Raw genomic sequence first — 7,183 nt, 5'->3', positions numbered from 1 at the left:
TTTCAAAAAAACTTGGCCATATTTGTTGAAATCTTGATGAAATATGCATATTTGTATTTTGGGGAGCGATTTTCTTTTTTTTTTTCTTGTCGAAACTCATTTTTTTAAAACTGCTCATCAGATATAATCAAGTGGATAATAGGCCTATTCGTAAGATATAATCAAGTTGTGAAGATACATACCAAATGTTTGTTTTTGGGCAATTTTCATCAATGTCGGTCAAAAATGTTAAAAAATCTTGTTTTTTGAAAGAAATCATGTTAACCCTTTATGGGATTAACTTTTGTTACAAATAGGGTTGATTGTTACAAATAGGAGTAAACATGTCACCCCTATTTGCAACTATCAACCCTATTTGTAACAAAAGTAGTTTCAGAAAAAATGAGTTTCGACAAGGGAAAAAAAGAAAATTGCCCAAAAAAATACAAATATGCATATGTCATCAAGATTTCAACAAGTACGGCCAAGTTTTTTTTGAAAATTAGGTTTTGTTACAAATTGGGTTAACTTTTGTTACAGATTGGGTTAGTGTTACAAATAGGATTGATTGTTACAAATAGGGGTGATACATGGATATATTTAAAGTCGGGTCCGCAAAAGTCTTTCTAACATGACGACTAAATATTCATCCCTTCCTCTTAGATGAGTAATGGTTAAAATTTTGGAAAAAAATATGAGTCAAACCCGAATCAAAGCATAATACACCATCTCTAATTGAAGGAAGAACATTATCAAAATTTCTCGAAAATTGGTGACCTAGCTAATCATCCCCACTGGATTTCTTTTACAAAACAAGATGGGTCTGGATTCAGTCATCAACTTGGTTGTTATGGTTACGATGCGCCCGGGCATTGTGTAGAAACAAGACGGCGAGTAAAAGGACAGGTTTCATTCTTGTTGAAAACCTAGGAACGAATTTTGACAATAGCGTTTATCAGACATCGTGTATGCTCTTAGTGAGCAACTGTAGTTTAAAAGAAAGGCAAACATGTTACTAGTTTCCCTGTGGTTTCAAAAAATCTAGTTATCATTTGTTTAATTATTTGTTAATTTATATATGCCTTATGGTTGGAAAACTTTGGTATTGATCAAGAACGATTCTTCTCGTGAGAGTTATCAGTCACTCGTTGATATTTTGCTACAAAATGTTGTTGAGTCTTTAGTTCATCTATTCCCTTTTTCTTTGCTGTGTGACATGGTGACAATGTCGTAATTTGACAGTTACGATACGTTAAACTGTTAAATGAGACTGCGCAGTAATGTGTCCCACTATAATTTTTCATATACTGGTCCACGACACTGTGCAAAATGTTCGGATCGGATAGCAAGGGAAGTATGTTTCAGCCAAATACTCCTCTCATCATACAAAGACAGCGGGGAGACGAGCTAATTGAGCTGAGGGCGGCATTCTATTCGACACATTCCCTGTAAAACCAACAGGGAGTACGTCCATTCAATATAGAAGATTGGAAATCTAGCTTCACATTCGAAACTTACTCGTAAAAGCATAACTGCTGAACACATTCAGTGAAAAGAATAATATCTAATACACAGCCTGTCTTGTAAATCGATAAATTAAATCACTTTTCCAGGAAACGCAAAACCATGAGATGTGCTCTTTAACATTTAAATATCGTTCTATGCTACGTCATTCTGGCAACTTACTTTACAAAACCCATTTTCTTTAAGGTTGTAAACCTTAAACATAAGCTGCTGCTTTACGAGTTATTCTATCATTCTGTCATACAGTATATTGTCCATGCACCTCTCAAAGTCCACGTGCTGTAAAATTTCTACCCTTTTTTACGGCGAAGAGTACATTATTGAAAAAATATAATGATCCGCGTTCACAGTTTCAAGACCCTTTGAAAGGCTTGTCTTGAACCTCATTACTCGTGTCGCGCTTCGTGTATGAATAAGTGGTTAGAAGATTACAAGTCGACTCGCCATGTTTGTTTCATTATGTCACCATAAATTCATTGGGACCGTACCGATAACTAATGATCCGGTTCATAAACATACTAAACTTCTTGTTCTGTGTATTGGATCAAATAGAACACCCAATCAAAAGGCATGAGTCATGTCCGTATAAGGGGCATTTGCCGGAATGAACAAGTTTGCTAAATTGGGAAAACAGCTCGGGCTACTCATCACAATCTTTTGTAGTGTACCGATATCGTTCTCCATGGGAAAAGAAAGGGTTTTAAGTATACTCCCCGACATGACGTGATAATGACGCCGTACTCTCAGCTCCAGCCATTTAAACTACACCTGATTGGGCGCACAACGTCGCTTCCCTTCCCGCCGTAAATTGGCCATTAGTATTTAGTTTTCCCACTTATTCGGGCTTTATCGCAGTCATTCGCCGCTGTTGCGGTATCTCTTAGTGTTCCAAGTAGCGCAGGAATTTTTGAGATGACATTTCATTTATGTACAGGTTTTTTCAGCCTCGTCGAGTTTGAATTTCGACATGTAAAATAAGATATTGTCACAAGTTATTGGCGAGACAGCAGAATCTCGGTTCGTATCAATTGAATTCAAGGGCAATACCGCGAGCGTAGCAAACCTCTATGGCCCTGCGGCAAATTGAATAAATTTCTTTATACCAGTCTATTACTACTGACGTTGACTCAGTTATTGTCACTGGTGCTAATGTTGCATGTTTCGATACTTATCACTCAACTCCCCATGTAGATTTCATTGCTGTTCCCACGTCACTGCACTAACTGCCAATTTGCGAGAAATCCCATGTTGATACTACAAATAGCCTTTAGGAACGGTGACAAGAGGATATCCTTAGCTCCCGTTAAAAAAGTTGTCAATTAACCAAAATTCTACTGTGGATGTCGTGTAGCAATGAGGACGTTGTCCTGTATCGGCCCTGAATTGAGAAACACGATTCTCTTTGTAAGTTGTGTATTTTTTATAATGTTTTTCATCCTCATATTTAGATCGCTTGTGTATGACATCGTAATGTTCCCTGCAGATTTTGACAAACGACAAGTAGTAAAGTCAGAATACATACTCGTTTTTCTGACAGTTTTATTGAATTCGCATATTTGTAACAGATACATGCGTGAACATGCATTCGATTGTAATGAGTCTTGCATTACACAACTTAGACTAACATCGTATGTGTTCTACATTACTTAGCATGTATGTATGTATGTATGTATGTATGTATGTATGTATGTATGTATGTATGTATGTATGTATGTATGTATGTATGTATGCATGCATGCATGCATGCATGCATGCATGTATGTTTGTATGTATGTATGTATGTATGTATGTATGTATGTATGTATGTATGTATGTTTGTTTGTATGTATGTCTGTATGTATGTATGTATGTATGTATGAATGTATGTATGTATGTCACATTGGTTTATATACAGTAAATTGGTGAAAGACAGTTATGTAAATCGCAGGCATTGGGCCATTCTATTCTTTTCAAGATAAGGCTGAATATTAAGATGCAAATTTGAAAACTCTCTCTAAGATTGTAAAGCTTATAAAACATAACGGATACCAGTATGTACATTGTCTAGCTAACACCATGCGGGCTTGTAGGCGATTATTTGATGTGGGATTAGACGGATTAGGATCAATTATGAATGATTTGTCTTTACGGCATGACTAATTTGACGGCTTACACTTCACAACAATCTAAGCTGTTTAGACTTCTGGTGTGCATGCTAGGAAGCCTTCACTTTGATGATATTAATTGGCACATTCAATAACGCCATCGATTCGTGGGATATACCTTAAAATGTTGCAAAAGCCATTATTTTTTAGAATTCGACGTCATTATGCGATTACATTATCTGAAGTTACTTTGTATGAAATCACCGGCTGATAAGCCTGAAGGACAGACTGAAGGCTAGAGTGTGCTTGTTGTGCTCCCAGAAGTGGTTGTTCTATTCCTCCTTCCAATGGATGTACAGCAGTCTGACTCTTCCAGTAAGATAACAGTGAAAATCGAAAGGAAGCCCCCACTCCCGCTACTGTCATTTCCAAATTAAGCTCACAGCTCAATAAAAGGAAAATAAATTCAATTGTAACTGATATTTAGAGAAACTTCATTAAACCCCAGCAAATCAATGGTCAAGAAATGATGAATTTGTTATGTTTTTTTGCAAGTGGCGATTCGCTGAAATGATGGCTGTATATTACATCAAATGCATAATAAAGCTTCCTCTTTATCACAATGTGGAGTTTGACAGAACTTACACAGGATAATAGGTAAGGAATGATTACTTTCAACTTTTGCATTCTCTTCAGACTTATCTTGCTACTGTACATCCCAAAGAGGAAATTTACAAGTTGCGGGTAGCTCAAGACAGTCTAAATGCGCTCGTGTTGCTCCAGACTACGCAAACTTACATCCTTCGGGGTAATTCCGCGGCGCCAACCTGTCTAACTCAGCGGCTGATCGCACGCATCAACATCGCCGTGGTAGAAATAAACTCGCGAATCAGCGACACCAGCGAGAGGAAAACATTGGTGGGCGATCACTGGACAAAAGGTTATTCCGGTAAGAATACATTACAGAGCCCTGCCGCGCTCAAGAGTTGTACATTGACAAATAAGCCACGGGAAGAATTTGTCTCGATAGAATAGAATGGCTGGCCCAAGATACGGTCTATAATGGTTTGGATTCAACTCAGCTTTTTAATGCGAAGAGTCGTGACAAAGGGGCCTTCTGTACGGTATGCCGAAAACCCCGTGAGCTTATGTTTGTGTGCAATTGACTTCTTAGCCGGTTGATGATTTCTACGATAACTACCTTTAGAACAACTTCTTTCTGTTCAACTTGCGTGTTTGCCGGAAGCAGTTGAACACGAATGTACCGATGTCGGGCGTTTGAACGGAAACGCACGCGTGCGGCAGGTTTTTTTCTGTGAAAAATAATGGAAGAACTCTTATATTTGTACATGGGTGTACATAGAGCAGAGTATAATTCGTGCTTGTATTAGATCTTGCCCGGAGGCGAGGAACAAAAAGAGGACATCATTTTTATTTGAAGTCCAGATTAAACATTTTTGATATGGTAGGACATGCGCACAATTCTGACAGAATTCAAAACATTTTCACTGTTCAGTTAAAATTCCCTTAACATTTCCCTTGACAAAAAATAGCCGATTCGTGCTTCTGCACTTACAGCTGTCACAAAGTCATATAGTATCAGTCTTTCAGTTTTTCATGAATGTCTGAAGTTCATACGGCGTGGTGTAACGGAGAGGTCTGACGGTCATTTTCTTTTGCTTGTTTTCTGTGAAGGGACGAATCTGCATAACTTTCAGTACGTGTTTAAATTGCTATTAGAAGAATTAAAGCCACTTGAGTGAAGTAATCATACCAACAATGGGTATGACCCCCTTCTATTTACCTTTTAATCCAGACAAAACCCCAATCGATGCGGCGCGCTCAAACACGGGTGACGAGAGACATCTTTTTCTGTCTGTCGGGAATGTATCATCCACGGTGTCGATATATATGTAACGCACAACTCATCCCTTCAATTACTGTTGCTCGGGTGCAAGTTTGCAACCGATGAAAAGGAAAAGATAAACAGAAATATCCAAAACGTCACCATCGTTTACAATACCGTGAGTTATGCACATGAACGTGTCCCGGTTCCAACTGTCGCCCGGTAAGATTGATTTATTTCCTCGCAGTTACACATGTAACAGTATTTAGTGTTTTTAAAACCTCAAAGTTAATTGTCTACGATATCTCTGGACTGACTGTCTTATGACAATCCCTCGATAATTGACTCACCTAACGTTCTTCCTTACCTGTAGGCACGAGTTTATGACGTCACAAGTGGAATTGTCGTGACAAATTTGATCGCCCACCAGATGGAGACGATGAAGAATATTTTCGTCTTGTTCGTGAGAACACGAAGATAAATAAAGCTTACACGGGCCTGTCTTTGTTTCTTTTTAACCTCAGATTCGGTATCGAGTTTTTCGCCTACATTAGAAGCATGGCAGACAAAAGAAAATCGCGGCAGAGCGGGCATTGCCATTCTGTTTTGTGACAGTATCTCTATATCCCTCTTGCATATTCACAGATCTTTGATGACACACAGACGAGTACGTATAGTGTTAGCGGATATTCATAAAATGGTCACCAGCCGCTATCACGACAAGTTCGAGAGACGCTAATGAAGCTTTCTCTTCCTGTGGCAACGCGATACACAAGTAAAGTTACCCGGCAGAAAGGGCTACGAAGACAGCTTGAAGCGATGATGGAAGTGGAATGAAATGAGAGCGTAACAGCTTGAAATACAGTCACGAAAAGGTGAACGAAGTGCAATACATTGATGGGCTACCAAGGCCTGGAAATGTACTGGCAACATACAAAATCCAATCAAGTAAAATCACGCACTTTGTTGATTGAAAACTGTATGGTAAAGTTCAAGCCTGTGTATGTTAAAATATAAACAGAACCATATAGCCATCTCTTGATTACATTCCGGTTTGCTCTCTTCAGTTTTGTTCACAGGCGCGAAGATTTATACATCGTATTGATTTTGTAGAATGCATATATGATGGAGGTAAGTGATCAGAATTCAAGGTCACCACTTTTTTGTCTGCTGTGCACAACGCCTGGTGATTTAGTATCCCCTTTTCTTGTATATACCTAGTACGTGAACTATGTCATGGGAATAGAGCAACAACAGCAAGCAGTTAAGAAACTACAAAGTTTAATATTAAATCGTGCCAAAGACCGAACCGTATTTCAATCACGAGATGAAATATGTGCTTTCTTTACGAAACAAAAATAGTCAAGATAACGTTTAAATGGCTGCTGTGTCACTACTGTGCGATTTTTTATCTGGATGCTAAGCAACGTTGAATGATTTGAGAGTAAAATATGCAAAGAAGAGACTTAGTATGCGCCATCGGTTATAGAGTGGTGAGGGCAAAACCAAATGTGAATTTGAAATCGTACATATTTCCATTAAATATACTTTATATATTTTAATTACTTATCACCTAACATGTATTACAATTCAAAAGCATAAGTATAGAGAATTAGTATAGAGAATTGCTTGTTACTATAACTGCTTCTATAAACGGGTAAGTTCTCCGCTTCCTGACTGGACAGATTTAAATAGAAGTTGCACCTCGCCTAGGTGTGATTTCTAATAACATGCTGTAACACGATGGGGT

The sequence above is a fragment of the Ptychodera flava genome, chromosome 18 (assembly GCF_041260155.1).
Source record: "Ptychodera flava strain L36383 chromosome 18, AS_Pfla_20210202, whole genome shotgun sequence".
NCBI classification, from domain to species: Eukaryota; Metazoa; Hemichordata; class Enteropneusta; family Ptychoderidae; genus Ptychodera; species Ptychodera flava.
Note: the sequence above shows the minus strand (reverse complement) of the source record.